Genomic DNA, 16,674 nt, shown 5'->3' on the forward strand with positions numbered 1-16,674 from the left:
AATTTCCCTTCTCTCGTCACTTCTTTTCTTCCATCCATTCAGAGGTACAACAACACTCTCTCTGCTCTGCTGTCAACACTGTTAAAACAACCACTTGCAGCCTTGTCCTGCAGTGGAATATTAAATTTTAATCACGTCAATACAGACTCATAATTGCATTATGATTGCAAATCATCTGCGCTATTATTAGACAGTCATTGATGAATACATGAAAGCAGGAGCTGCTAGGAGAGTGACAAATGACAGGACTAATGACACTACAAGCTGACTGCAGATTAGCTGTGGCCTTATAAGGTCAGGAGGAACTGCAGCAAACTGACGTGACTCTCTCTCTCTCTCTCTCTCTCTCACACACACACACACACACACACACACACACACACACAAACACACACACAGCTACTAATATGCACAGTTGTAATGGGCATTTTATCCTATTCCTACTTTTACTCAAGCATGCATTTTGCACATGTGCATGAAGGAGCTTTACTGAATACTTTGGAGCTCTCTCTTGCTACTGTGTGACCTGCTGCTGGCCTGAGCACAATGACTGGGCCCAGTGTACTGACAGGGGAATAAGTAATAGCTCCACTATGGCCGCCAGCCTATACAATCATCCCTGCTATTGCCTCCACTGATTTATTGAAAGACAACGACCTTTGGTTCCAGTGAGCGCCGCCGTCGCCTGGCCCGGCTCCCGGTGCATGTATTGTTTTCCATTTTAGTGCCACATATTGCCATGGGGAGACACTGCGACCCTGAGCTGGGGTCCCTGTCATTGCTACAGATGTGTCTGCATTTGCTGTTCATAAAGCAGTCACAATAAATTAAACGACACTTTTGCATTGCCAAGCCCTGTCCATATGAATCTTGATGAAGACAAGAGCAAGTATTTGAACTGAATTTAATGTAAATTCTGTCAGAACATTTCAGGACTTATAACAAGACGTAATATTATTTACAACACATTCTCAGTGAAAGACACTAATATACCACAATAGTAATACATCAACTTTACAATTGGGTGGATTTCTTTTGATTGATGAATGCTTTAATTAAAATACATTTCAATTATCCCAGTTGATGGAGTACAGATATAGTGCTGTGGTAAATCACACAAATTGTGAACTGGACTGTTCTTGAGATGAAACTAAATCACCTCTCGGTCAGATTTTGCATCTCAGAGTGTTTGTTAATTTATATTCCATTTCACTTTGTCTGGACTAAAATGCTTTATGGAAAGGCAAATATTTCCGCCCGAGCCAGAAGTTGCTTCCTGCGCACACACCTTCATCATTCACTTCATGGTGCGTTAAAATGCTGCCAGGAGCAACCATGCTGATAAAACAGTGTGGCTTCAAGCAGACCTTGATACTAATACAGCAAATATGAGAGTCTGGTGTTAAAATCCTAAAGAAAGAAAGTGGGAAAAGTGCAGAAATGAAGATGATCAGTGCTCAGTCAGTGTAACAAAGAAAAACAGAAGAGTAGAGATGCTGGGAGAACTAATATAAACTAGTGTAAATTTACATTTAATGATGAGTCTCCTGGATAATTTAACAATATTACAGGTTTATGTCATCAGGCCAGTGGTTTGAGAGATCTTTTGTCTGGTTTTATTTAAGTGCGTAAAATCATTTTTTTAAAAAAAAGGTAGTTTGGTGAAAGGCCTAAAATGATCTGCTTTCTGCAAGGAATTCTTGTTGACATTGTAAATGCACTGCAAAAAAATATAACTGTATCTATGTCACATGAGGAAAACGTCAAAGATCATCTTTAAACAGAGACATAGATCAAAACTTCCCCTGCAACCACATGACCGATCTGATAGTTCTGGAACTTGTAAATACAACGGACCTCAAGCTAAGGTTGTTTTGTCAAAGTCACACAAGTAAAGTTCACAGGCGCTTTGTTGCACTAGAGGAATTGGGGCACACAGTTTGGAAATGCTTAGGGGTCATTTTGGACGTCACAGACAACACTTATCTGTGGCCTGTTCAGACCGGAGGGCTTGTTTGAAAGCCTTGGAGTCATACCTTTCCTCTCTCCTTTGGTTTGTATATACACAGGCTGGTAACTTTAACTTTTTATAACAGAAATAAAAGAATATTTCCTCACATTTGCTCATCCTCTTTGCTAATGATTCAACCAAGTGAGTTTCAAGTACATCCAACTTCCAACCACCCAACATTATCTATGCAAGGAAATGACTTTTACTTCCATAACCGTAGGAGCCAAAATAACTCTTCCCTCTTGCTACTCTACGGGAATTATTTAAGGTTTTATGGCTCACCAAATAGTGGAATGAGAGAGGGAGAGAATATTCAAGTAGAGGGATGGAGTGAGAGTCAAAATGCTCTGTCCGCTTACATATCGAGGTTATGTTCTCCATCAGTGGGTTTGAGGGACTGAGGAAGGAGAGAGAGAGAGATCCAGTCTGCTGGGCACAGGAAGCCAGAGGGATGACACGAAAGAGCACACACACACCTCATCTACCTCTATCAACTCACACCTGGACTTATTTTTCCGCTGTATCCTTCCACGGCTTTCTCACTTCGATGCGTCACCTCTTAGCAACTCAACTTTTCTGTGCCCTTTCCTGACTCCATATTTCCTTGTATTTTAAATTCATGCGCTTCATACACTCGGTTAGACTTACTAAGGCAGGGTGTGAAATGTGTTGTTGTTTGTCAGCAAATAAACAACATGTCTGATGGTTAACACTGAATGCTCAATGCTCTGTATGTTTTTGTCTGTTTCTGTTTCTCTCTGGGGTGAGAATGTGGTTGGTGAAGAATGACTGGGTGACTGGGTGACAGGTGAACGGAGAGGAGCTTCACAGGTTCATTACCGGCTGGCAGAGCGGAGCACTCCAGGGCACGGCGGTTGGAGGTAACGCTTCGGGCCTCCTCATCAACATCCTGTCACCTCCATTTTCAGCTCTCAGGCTTGGCACAGCGGCTGACCTGCTCCCCCGGGGGAAAACTGTCTTTGTGAACAATAAGTCAGCACCTGGTAGCAAGAAAAACACAGTGTTTGTTTAGTCGCAGAGAAAATGGAAAGAGGCGGCGTCAGCTGACCTTCATGTAGATTTGATACGCAGTTTGCATGAACAGCAGGGAAGACTGAGTGTTTGTCATTGTTGGTTTGTGTTAAAAGACGTTCAACCACATTCCACATCAAATAAACCATTTCAACATCACCATATCTGTTGTGCCTTTTATTAAAGGTCTCCATTACATAAGTGTTGGTTTCCGTCAAATGTGACAAGAACATTGTGATTAAAGTTGTAATGCTTGTACCATGGCATGCAGGAGGGAATGACATGAAGCAAAGGGAGAGTCAGACGGTATAACCAGGGGTGATGAACTCTGACTTAACTGACCAACGTGAACTTGAGGGACAGGCGCCCCCACTTCTCACTCATTTTCATTGTTTTACCATCATTACTTTGTGATAAATGTTATTATTATCTGTATTTATGCTAAGCAATTGGTATGCGTAAATTGTGATATATAAATGAAGTTTATTATTACCGTTCTAATTAGTCTAACCAACCCTGGAGGTCGTCTAATAAATTCTCTCATCAATGTCACCCTTTATTAGATAAAATGTAGACTTTATCAGATTAGCCTCAGCTATACAATGTCACGAATGCTGCTGTGACACAATACAACCTGCCTTTAGATTCTGTTTTTTGGGGGCCATTTAATTTCTTTATGGCCATCAAAAAAAGACGACAGGAAGTAAGGAGGGTGTGATAAGGAAGGCCATGAAGCAAACATTTTTGTAGAGATGATGACCAAATGACCAATATTTATTACAGTACCCTTTGACTTCTGTTTATGCTGCTGTTGGCTTTACGTTCATGTGGCAGCATTCGGTTCAACGTTATGATGTCTGACTGTAAGATTTCAATGCAGTAACTCAAGTGTTTATACAACCGTGAAAAACTACATGGAAACACAGAAAATGAACAGCACATTTAAGTGTTTATTAGCATCATTAGCACGGTCTGATTTTCCTCTTATCGTCCACACAGACCGCTAGTTAGGGCTCTTGATTTCAAACCACAGTCAAAGGGAGGTTTTCTTTAACTTCAGACACAAAGTCTTAGACAAGTTCCCCAGACAATTTCACCGAAACAGGAGTGTACTTCTCACTGTTATCTTCAGGTAGAAGAGGTAGGAGGAAGAAGTCATGCAATATCAGTCGGCGATATGTTTAGCTGAGGGTAAGAAATAGCCAGACTCGTAATTGCTTTGGGACAAGCCAGGATGGCTCCTCTGCCAACAGGAGATTTGCTTTTGGTCAACCATGAGGGCAATAAGACAGATAAGAAAGAAGGGAGAGAGACGAACTGAGAAAGGAGAGAGAGAAGGAGATTTTCAGATTTTCTGAAGTGTTCAGATGAAATAGAGGCATTATCGTCCCACGAGGCTACGAAGAAAAGCCCACAGTTGGTTGCCCTTCCAAACTCTGAGTTTTAGGAGAGGAAAGCACAAGATTGGGAAGGCAAAATAAAGGAGAGAAACAGTTTTGATTTCTGCACATAAGCATCCTTTACAACTTTTTGTCCCCAGCTTGTTGTGACTGTCAGACAACCCTCAGAGGAACCGTGCCACAGTGTCGGCTTTCAGTGTTACTATCAACAGCTATTCTCTAAACGACTTCACTCCTGTTTCATTACCACCTCTCCATGAGATAAAACCTGCTGAAAGATACAGGAAGAGAGTGAAGCACCTGAAGCCACTGATGTGTTCGACTGTTTCCTGCAGTGGTAAGGTACATCACTTGCATTGTCAGGACAGAGCTTGTTTACTGTCTCTGAGGTGTGTCCTTTAATTAATAGCTCTAGGGCAGTCCTGTGTGTTAAACTGCTCTGAAGTGGGAATGAGTTTATAAAAGTGGATCAGTCATGCATACTTTTTACCCCTGCAACAGGGAAACAACTAGTCAAGCCATGAAACTAATTTCTAACTGATTAATCAGCTAAGTTGAAGGAGAAATTTCACTCCCTCATCCCAGTTGTCTCAGTTGTCAGCATTTGCTGTTTGTCTTTGTCTTATGAGATGGTTAAGTTAGTTAGGTTTAAGAGGGTTGGCCAGACAAAGACACAATATCTTTCACTAATTTCTGATATTGTATAGATGCATCTTACAGGATAGAAAATAATTAAATAGAAAAATTAGAAAATAATCTGATGAACTGATAATGAAAACAGCTCTAAAAAAATACCAATATATTATTCAGATATACATGTGAACAGACAACACCGTACAGTACAGTCAGACTGAGATCTGTCAGCAGCCAAAAGAGCATGGTTTTCATATTGTAGATTTGTCAAATTGTAAACAACATAGCGACACACTGTTAAAAATTCATACTTTAAACATTTGGCAAATGTTAGGGGTCTCAATAACTTTTAATCTGCTTTTAAAAGATTTGTGTGTGCAGTGTGAGATGAAGCGTGGTTGATATTGCACAGGTGTTGTTGTTACCTCGCGATCTGATAATGAAGCACCTTGCACAGTACGCAGCAAAGAGAAACTGATGAGATGAATTAAGGGAGTGTATCAAATATGTTAGTTATGGTGGCACTATAGCACTATAGCTGGGTGTGGTCACAACGGGACTCACCAAACCACACCCAGCTGTGATGTTTGGGTGTGGTCAGAGCTTAAGAGACCCATAGAGTCCAGTGAAGCTATGCATGTAATCCTTCCACAAAATCTAGTGTTCATTTGGCTTTAATAACAAGCTTTAATATAACCTTTTTCATATGATTTTTTTTTTCTTAAAAACCTTCAAAAGCCTTCTTAGTCTGTCATGCTTTAATTGCCTTTCAAGTAATTGTCGACTTCTCCATGTCTGTTTTTCAAATGGTTGATGTGGTGCTTGTGATACCGCCTTTTGAAATGTCACTGAAACATCACTGATCACTGAGCTTTCTCCAAGACAGTAAGACGGTAATGCTCCCATACAGACAATAATGTCTTTCAGTTTTACCAATTTTAACAAACCACACATGCACACACGCCACCTGTTGCCTTCTAACGTCACGCCAGATTCGTGCCCAGCCCGTGGCTTCTTCTTCAAATCAGTAGTTGTTTGTGTTAGCCACCGTTGCCCAATTGCAAATAACCAACACAATGATTTAAATTTGATCTTACTGGGATATTTTGTTAGCAGTTAAACTTACTCAGATACATGTAAGGACTGGCAGCACCTCAGCCAGTGGCATCATGTTGGCGACACGGACAACTTGTAAAGAATTTCAGTCTAGGCGTCACCCAAGTCCAATATGAATCTAAATCTCGATATTTTTGTTCAATGAGCTGAGACAGATAATAGTATTAGACACCTACATTGTGGATGAAAGAGAACATCATATCTAGGAAACAGCATGTTGTTTCCCTTCTGGTGATTCATTTGTGTTACTCATAATGTTCTCTTTTTGTCTGGCAATGCTCCTAAATTCACAACATCCTAATGACAGAAATTAAACCGGACATGCTGCTGCCTAGAGGCACTGACTAGACACACTTTTTCATCCCATTGTTTTAATCTCTTTGTCAGTTATTTTGTTGTTTTCTTACAAGTTTGGCAACATATCACATATCGCAGTTATTTCCACTGAACTCTGTTCTGTTGTTCTGTAGCTTTTCACATGATAACTCAAAGCCCCGAACACCTCCTGTTTCAAAAACATTTACTCTGCCAGTTTACTTGCTCCAGCAAATCATAACAAATGTGCACAACCACATCATCCTCAGTAATGCCCCTGTTTCTTTGCCTCCTTGTTCTTTGCTTTATTTCCCTAAACACTCATTTTCCAGTCGAGCAGTTAATTGAATTTGGTGCTGGGTGTAAAGGAGTGGGTCCGTAGCCACAGCTGCCTGCTCGTAGTGTATGAGGTAACCGAGGCTAGATTAACCAAAGATGGGCTCAGATAGAGGAGCCAATGGTGCATAGCTACACCCACTGAGTAACTTATCATGTTACTCCATGCTGAGTATTCACAGTCGCTACTGGTTCTTAACAGTAGTGAATCAGCTGCTCTGTTGTACAATAGGAAAGTTTCAATCTCATAACTCAGTGAGACGTTTTGCTTTTGGCTATGGTGATAGAAGATGGATAAATGCAACACATACAGATGATTGTCTTAATACACCAAATGATCCTGCTGGGGAGACAGTACAGCTAGAACAAATGGTCCTTCAGTGTTTGTTATGTGGCATCCTCAAGATATAATGTCTGCAGAGCAGTATTGTAGCCAATTTAATCTTGTCCTTCTCTTCTGAGCACCACTTAGAACTTAAGTGCTTCATCTCTGACTGTTGTGACCCTCTTCATCGCAGTGCAGTTTTTTTTTTTTCCAAATATTCATCTACCAGTGCATGCATTTATTTTCAGCAAGCTCACCACTAAAACCACATCAGTGCAAAAAACTGTAATGATAATAATAAATGTAAAAAAAAACTTAAAAAGCTCTCCTAGAAGCCAGCAGGCACACGGAACGAGGTTACATCCGAGTCGACCTTACTGATGACTCCGATAGTGGCTTTAAAAATAGCCCTGGCTGTCCGCCTCTCCCTCCTCACAACACGCCACTGTCAGTGTGTCGCACCTGCTGCGGTGAGACCATTGCATAACCATCTCTGCTCACGCAGAAGATCAGCATTCCTCTCCAGCAGCGCGCTGTGTGTGTGTGTGTGTGTGTGTTGTGTGTGTTCTTGGAGACTTCTAACAGAGAACAGTAAAGGACACTGAAGGACAACACGCTGCAAACAGGAACAAATGCACCTTTTTTTTCACAAATATAACTCTATAAAATATTAAGAGGCTCATGCTGTGTTTTATCATGTTTGCAAAATTGGACTTTTCTAACGCTGTGTGATGTCCTCAACTAAAGTTTAGGATGTCCTGTCAGAGGACAGATCACCTCATAGTGTTTATATTTTGAGTTTCATGGTGAAATAACTTCATACTTCTTCTGAAACACCTAAAGCCCGAATTGGAAAGAAAGAAGGAAAGGATTGATTGAATTACAGACTAATTGCACAAAGAACACCTGAGAGGAAGGGGGGCACCTATGGTCTCTGCTATGGCAAAACATCTGTACTTATGATGGGAATGCTGTTACAGAAAAATACAACTTTCCAGCCTACTTCTAGTCTGATTTTAGACAAATGTTAACAACTTTATGGCATTAGCAGCATAGAAGTCAGGCTTCCTGCAAGTACAGCTCACTAATAGACCAGAAAAGCAAGCTAATTATGCTGCTTTTTTCACACTGTCATTATGGGGGTCTGAAGACTGCGGTGAGGTGAGAGCTAAATTTCTTCTTTGACAGCATGTGGTGGTGTTGTAGAGCAGAACAGAAGAAGAAAACTGGAGGTGAGAGGCTGGATTGCTTGTATTTGCCTGAAACTGATCCCATCATCTGAGAATTTACACTTTCCAAAAAGATACAGGAATCAGTTAATTAATCAGTCACTGATTAATATTTCTGCTATAAACACAAAAGCCTGGCCTGAAAAAGTAGGCCCCCTCATAACATCAGAGGAAATTATTACATCTTTATGAAATATAATTTTAGGATTATGAAGCCAGCAGTGGTTGTCCACCCCACATCAAAGCCCACACATTTAACAGACGAAGTTATTGTTTAAACTGCCATCTAGTAACTTTAATAATAAGATGAGACGGGCCAAAGAATCTTCAGCTCAGCAAGGGATTGATGGATCAATTTCATTTTTCGGGTGCCTTGCAGTAATTAATCAGAGCAGCTCACCACAGTGTGTTTGTGAGGATAAAAGGAAATCTTCAGTCACAATCTGGTGAAATTCCACAAAGCTAAAGTTGGTTTGATAAGCACCAGATGGACACACTTCTACACAGCACGGTCTACATCAATTTGTTGTCAGTTTATGAAGGGCCGTGCTTCCCACCTCCACTAACTGAAGGGTGTTCTTATTTCTATTTTGTTATGCCCACGCAGATGGAATATCATTAAGACACACGCACTTCATATGCATTATACATTTGCACTGGGGGGGGACGCAAGAAGCTGTGAATCCACATTCAAGAGGTCAACACCTCCCACCCATTATTCAATCCACCACCCATTATAAGCAAAACTGACAAGCAAACCGTATATCTTCAGATTTCAGTTAATCTGTCATGCACATATGTTATGAATTGTGCAAAGAGGCAAACAAGTACAAACACAGACAAAATGCATAAAAGCAGGAGCGAGAGAGTGAGCGAATAAGAAAAGAAACCCACAGCAACAGCAGGTTAAACTAATAAGCAATTTAGTAAGATTTACAACAACACGTTCCTTCTGCTTTTATCCAGAAAAGTCCTCACTTCATAGGGAGAACGTGTAATTAAACAAGAGATAATAAATAGCATTTGTGCCTGGATAGACCGCCTTGAGTTTTAATGTTGACTTTAACTGCACTGATTTACTGAGATAACTTATCTATAAACTGTCCAAATGTGGCCTTCACACCAACCATTAGCACAGTCCATTTTAATGTAACTGCAAAATACCTTAAATGCTTTAATGCTCTTTTACAGAGAAGCTGAGAAATACACTCTGCTGTTGATCTAAATCTCTATGAGTAATAAGTAACTCCTTCTACTCACTTCAGATGCAAGTACAACTGATGCAAACTCTTGTACATGTCTATGCAGTGACCGTGAAAAGTGAGTTATAACGAGTTTCTCCACCCGCTAAACCAAACCTGTATAATACAGCACGATGGAGTTTATGCACTTTTTTATTAATTAAAGAAATATAAGATTCACTCAGGTGTGGCCTTAATATTAAGGTTTTAGTGAAGAATCTGTGGAAAGATTTTAATCATTTATGCAAATGTAATCTCACTCTTTGTCAACAGGCTCGTCTTCAAAGAAGCTTCCTGAATTAAATTAACATTTTCTCTCCAAACACTTCTTTAAATACTAACTTTAGACAGGTTTGGACTGCAGCCAGAAAACATGAAAGTCACCTTTTTATGTATATCCTTTAATGATTTCATCTCTAATTTTACAGTTGTTTTCTGTAAAGTTTGTCTGACCTACAGTGCTTAATGTTCCTCTTAACGCAAACTGAGTAACGCCTTTCATGTATGAGGGCATCTCTTTCAACACTAAAGACAGCTTTGGAGAGGATTTTGTATGCTGTAAGTACAAACATGACACACTCAGCTGCTTTGATGTGTGACTGTCTGACTGACTGAAATGAGATGGATTTGAAATTGCGATCCAAGACGTCTGCTGCGAACTGCGTGAGCGTGTTTGCTGTGAGGTGTATCGAGTCAATTATAGTGGGAGTGCTGGGCAATACCGCTCAATTTCAATTACTGTTATCACCTGCCTTAAAAGATGCGCGTATCAAGTGGCAATGCAGGCTTCAACCAAACAGAATGGCTTCATAGGTCGATGCACAGATAGAAAAATGAATGGCTTCAACAGTGAATGGAGTTATGGAGCTCTGTCATGAAGAGGAAAGAATGAAGTTTCATAACTCTTTGTGAGTCTTTGCCACTAAGTTATTAAACTGTTATTAAAAGTTACACTCTAACTTTTAGATGCTATTCTCCACGTTTTGTGGCAGGACGTGCTACCTTTTACTGTGTGAGTAGATTGAACCTTTTCATTGATGCCCTGAGAGTCGAGGGCCTGTGAAGGCTAACAGACCCGATACTGACTCTGTCAGATCACAGTTCAAATTGTTGGGTGCTGTTGATAGGGTGCTCTATAATTTCTTTACCAGAGGCTCTGCCACAGAAGTAAAGGTCAAAAGATGGAGTAGCTGGAGTTGATTTATGAGGAACAAAAATCAGCAAGAGAGGCTGGGGCTTTCAATTTTACACCATATCCTTCATGCGTAATGATGTATATCAAGAGTACTATGGTGGAAGTCAATGAGCATGATGACCTCATGATGATACAACTTTGTTCAGTGGTCAAATGATTGGTTTCCACAAGGTGCAACTGACTTGTTCCTGCCAGAAAATTATTTTGGTGATATTTCATATCAGTGGGAGAAAACATATTTTGCACAAAATAAATAAAACTAAATTACTAAAATCTGCTGTTCTGTCTTCAAAATCAGACTCAGTGGGTCCCATCATAATTTTAAGGCAGCCACACAGGGATTCTAATGCTAAGCTTGGGAAGTGTGTCTGCTAGGAGACAACTGACAAACCAGCAGTTAGTTATGAAGATACACAGTGAGGATCATCAAGAAAAGGTAATTGGAAAGGAATTTAGTGATTCACTGGAAGAGGGTGGAAAAAGGAACTTTAAGGCGTTTTACCGTATGTCATGGAGCCATGTAAAATTTCAAAGGGTCACCAGGATGTCACAGTCCATGATCCAGATTCCTCTTCCCAGAAAGAGGAAGTACATCGTGCATGAGAGTGAGTTCTTGGCAACAATTTCCAAACCACAGGCATTTTTATGTCTACTTAGGTGCTGTTTGAGTAGAACTGCTTATGTAAATTGGATGAAACTTGGTGCATTTTCACGCGTACAAAAATACACATCTGTTCCTGTTGTCTTCATGGATTTCATCAACCATTATGACATTACAGCAGTACGCAGACAGTTACAGACGCACATTTGTAAAAAAAAAGAAAAAAACAAAACAACAAAAAACATTATCTCATCACGTAGCTGAACCACTCACTGGCATTAAATGCATTCTTGTTACAACTTTAGATTTGAATGTAAATGTTGAAATGGTTATGCTCAAGTGAAGCAAGCTGGCACAAAACACCTGCGAGATTATGTGATGTTTACACGGTTCCTGGATCACCTGCGGCCATGAGCGCCCACGTTATGATGTGATGTGAGCAGACAATGGGAGAGATGCAAGTTTTAAAACCACGATTGCACTGCATCTCAGAGCAAGCACTGGGAATCCTCTCTAGTGAGCTCTCCCACCTAGTTTGTCACAGGCTGTTACAGTGAGCTGTGAAATTGCCAAACAGGAGCAGATGAGAAAAAAAAATCTGGTTCCAACAAAATAACCACAAAGCACAAGGCATCAACACAAAAACGGGACAATCTGTCTTAATCTGACCGCTCCGGTTGTAAACAGACATTTACATCAGATATGAGGCGTACATAATAAAACTCTGTTGTTGCATCTCTTCTTTCTCTAACCAAAAATCTCCCTGACTTCAGGCAAAATAATAATTAATATGTAAATAGAGTTGCTTGTCCACTTTACAGAGCTGGGACAGGAAGCCTTATTTCTCAGCTACACAAAGAATGTCACAAATACCTCCAACATTTTAATCATTTTTACACTCTCACAGGTCTGTGGAGAACCATGAAATGAAGAGGATTTGCCAAAGTAGAAATTTAAATTCAAATCCATGCAAGTCCTGCAATGGCGTATTTTCAAACAGATCATCTTATCTTTCATGTCTTGATCTTTTATCCACTGGGGAGTTTTGCAAAATGTTGCTTTGTGAACGAAGGTAGTCCGTGAAACTCTCCAGGCATAGTTCTTTTTAACTCTTAAGCATAGCCAGTAAAAATGTTACTTCTTCAACAAAGTGAAAAGTTGCAATACAAAAAGTTAAAATAAAAGAGATAGCTGTCATAATTGGCAGAGAATAAGGAGCTATGGTAAACAGGACAGAAACAATTTATCTGTCCAGTGAGGTGTTGGAGGCGACAAGTGGGAACGTGGTGATTATTTCAAATGAGCTTATTCATTGGAGTCATCCATCAGTATCCAGGGGCTGTGTTTAAATTTTTCCTTTTGTTGTTGGCCCACAGTCAAAAAACAGATACTATGAGTACACTGATTTTCCATCTTATTTAGATGCCAGAGGGTGCTGGCTCAAAGTAAAGTGCTGGCTATGTCAAGCTTCATTTCTTACATTAGTATGCCCTCACCAACGTACAAATGAAATAATGTTTTTCCATTTTTGTCATGCCTTCAAAGGTACAGTACCTTGACTAAAGAACAACCTCAGTGTTTTGCATGTTGATTCATTAGCATTATTTTAAACCTGAGAATAGATGCTATGAGGTCATTTCAGCTGACACTGAATCAGAATGAACAGGCATAGTAAAGTAAAATTCAACTTACCCAAATCTAAGTTGAATTTTAGTTGCAAGTTTGGGCCAAATGCTTTGAATATTTGTGGTGCAAAAAGGGTATGTTGTGGTCACAGTTCCTGGTCCTGGTCTTTCCTGAGTGGTGCCCGACAGCTCTGTCAGCCAAAGTGGTGAAAATGCTAGAAGCATGGCCAGAGTCTGAATCATGAGCAGACTTTGATTGCATTCAGCAGAAGGGCTGACACGATCAGATCAGGGAGCAGAAATGAGCAAATTACAAGCAAAACACAGTGTTTGTTCATGCCCTTTAGACACATGGAAGCTTTTTCTGATCTGATGCCCCTCTTGGTATGTCGATGTCATTTGTTTGTCCCCTCTAAAGCCATTACAAATGACCGCTGAAGAACGAAAAAGCTATTTTTGTGACAACCAATGGTTAAGGTTTGGCTAGTTTTATGTGCAAAAATGACTTGGTCAGGTTTAGAGGATCATGGTTTGGGGTAAAATAAATAGTTAAAGTTCCAGAACCATCTTGGTTTGGATTAAAATGACTACTTCCTTCAGGTTAGTGGACTTTTCGCCATCATGGTTACACTAATAACCAAGTGGTCATGACTGACATTTGTTTTTGAAACAGGGAAATGCACAGTTCCGTTACCAAGTGACTGCATTTTGGTTTTATTTACGTCTTATGGCAGTGTCCCAACTTCGTCTGTGGAAATGGGGTTGTATTTCAGGGAAGCAATAATTTTATAATCACAGTAAAACCTTCAATTCTAAATTTGGGCCTACTCAACTGATGATTTGAATCATCAGTTTTTAGCAGGCAGGCCTAGTGGTGATGTTAGATACATGTCCTTTCTGAACTTCTGATGACAGAAATTGGGATTCACAAAACACTTTAGGGAAGTGGCTGCTAAATTGAGTAAAATGATCTGGAAGAGAAAACGTGTGAATAAAATAACAAATAGATGAGTATATGGGTAGGCCAAAAAAGTAAAATAGTATAGTTTTTGTGGTAAGTGAGCATTAGAGTGCTGTTTGTTGTGAGTACTCAAATATCAGTAACGGCAGCTCCGCAGTTGCCCAAAATAAATAAGCATTGGATGGGATACTAGTACCACTAATTCTCCTGAATAACTTTAACAGACAACAGACACAGGATTTGAGTTTGTTCTGTGCAATCCACCAAATTCTACCAACACAACAAAGGATCAGCAGCCTGTTGGCCAGACGTAGTAATCTCACCATCTCCAAACACTGTTTCACGGATCGGGTCAAGAGCTTCAGTCGTCTCTCCTGAAGCTGGCGAACATCTCTGAATAACATCTTGCCTGTCCTTTACAGACTTTAAGAGGGTTATCGATGCTTTCATCTCGTCCTGTGGACTACAGCGTGCCAAGACTTTGACCCCAGTGAGAGTTTGTGCTCCTGTCTAATGGAAAATTCTGCTGCAGGGCTTGTAACAAACAAAAAAAAAATTCAACTTTTCCTTTCTTCTTGCTGCTGATTCATCTTAGAAATAAGATCTGGCCCTAACTCTTAAGAATCAATATGGCTCTCATCGCAGCAGGCTTTCTCTCTCACATCTTCAGTTTTAATGATATGCTTATTGATTGTTCATTTATACTTTTTTGCTGCTTTTATTGTTGCTCACTGAAGAACTATACATCTTATAGCTTGTTTGATTTGTTTGGATTGTTATGGTAAGACAAAGATAGAAAAATTAGAGGCTTATGTTTGGTTACAGAAACTCCACAACAAATATTAAAACAATCTTCTACAGTATGAAAAAGATCTTGTATACAGTCAACAGGTTTGAAATTATTGATATTCACTCAAGTAAAGCTAATGGCTTTCAAACTCGCTAATGAATTGCTGTTTATTTACTGATATAAAATTAATGTAAAACTATAATCCAGAAACTCATCAAAGGTGCTTCGATCAGGTTTTCTGGGGTCAACCACTGATAAGTAGAAACAGCAGTGGCCAGTGATGATCACAATCAGAATGTTGTGTTGGTGAGGAAATAAATAACTGTATTTACTTTGATTCGACTAAAAGAAATAGATTTTTTTTAAAATGAAAAAGTTGACTGTGAACAGATTTAAGACACAGTTCAAGTGTTGAGGAAATGTGCTGTGTACTTGTCTGATTGGCCCTTCCTTTACAGAAATCAAAAAATATCAGCTGACAACCGGTGGCTGATCTATAAGAGAACCTTTAAAACTCATACTGGTGCCAAGTGATTTATTAATTTGTGGTTTTTCTGTCTTCAAGAGTTTCAAAATCTTGTTTACGTGTAATACATCAAACTGGTTTACTAATTTTGATTTAATTAAGCTGAAAGTGGAAGCAGTGAGGTTTTTGTATTGTCGTCACGGTTTTGCTGACCTGGAAAGGACGAAGAATACCTCATATGTGCACATGCATACGAGTATACACACACTCTCACACAGATAGAATCGCATCAGCGATTTCAGAGCATCTGACTAATTGTTAGGATGACAAGGCTGCAGCTAAAGGGGAATAAATATGATTAGCTTAAATGATTTTGCTCATATCAGTCATTAACATGAAACAAAGAGTTGATCCTCGTCAAACCAATTTACTGTGGAGCGGTGCTCATCAGAATTCAATGAAATGGAAACTTTGAATATTAATTTTAGAATATCAGTGGGTTTTTTTCTTATTTCATCCACCAGAGGACTGACAATCCACAGCAGGCGCAACAGTGTCACCCTTCAGTCAAATGTAGTGTTCTCATTTATAGACTTTGAGATGAAACAGCCTCAGTGGATTTAGTTTCACAGAAAATTTACAGCCAGAGAACTTTCCCCTTATTTTTTTCTTGTGTTGGTAGTCACCCTGTTGGTTCTAATGTCTCTGTTCTATTTCTTCACACCTAATCTGTGACTTTTTCTAAGGTCTCCGAAAAATTACATTTATATACTATCTACAACAGAAAATACGTCTTTAAAGAAAGCCAATAATACTCACTATGCGTTACCTTTGTTTTCCCTTCAATATCTGCTCAATACAATATTTCTTCATAGCACCTAAAGTACAATTGATGGTTACATGATCATTTATTAATAGCACTTGCTTACGGGTAGCGAGAGAATTAGATTTTGACTTTAAAACGACTTTAAGAGTTGAGAGCGTCATGAGACAGGACATGTTTTATTTTTCCATAGTGAATCAAAGCAATAATCTTTATTGTAGCCCACTTTGTACTTAACTGTGGGGCACAAAAACATATTACTTGGACTGGAACAAATATTATTAGTGAACATAATCAAAACACCTATGAAATTTACTATTTGGGAAAAAAACACTAATAAAAACTTAAAATAAACTTAAAATGCCTGTTATTTAACATGTTAGATTACAAAAACAGTTGCATCATTCATACTAAATACCTTATTTAAATAAGTAAAAATGATATGAAGACTCAGAGTGAGCCCCCTCTTTCCCTCTGCAACACATAGAAAAATCTGCACAGTATAACAAAACCACAGGGCTTTCTTCAGTACCACAACTAATCATGTCAACCTCCCAAGATGCATCATTAATTGA

General features: G+C 39.4%; 1 long non-coding RNA gene across 2 annotated transcripts in view; it reads right to left on the bottom strand.

The window, feature by feature from the left end:
- Window positions 1-16,674, bottom strand: part of LOC124073180 — a 101,706-nt gene that overhangs the window by 38,817 nt on the left and 46,215 nt on the right. For both annotated transcript variants that reach the window (XR_006845655.1, XR_006845654.1), the window contains exon 2: window positions 2,852-3,012. This is a non-coding gene — a long non-coding RNA (uncharacterized LOC124073180). The remainder of the gene's footprint in view (window positions 1-2,851; window positions 3,013-16,674) is intronic.

Source organism: Scatophagus argus, chromosome 2, assembly GCF_020382885.2.
Source record: "Scatophagus argus isolate fScaArg1 chromosome 2, fScaArg1.pri, whole genome shotgun sequence".
Lineage (NCBI taxonomy): Eukaryota > Metazoa > Chordata > Actinopteri > Scatophagidae > Scatophagus > Scatophagus argus.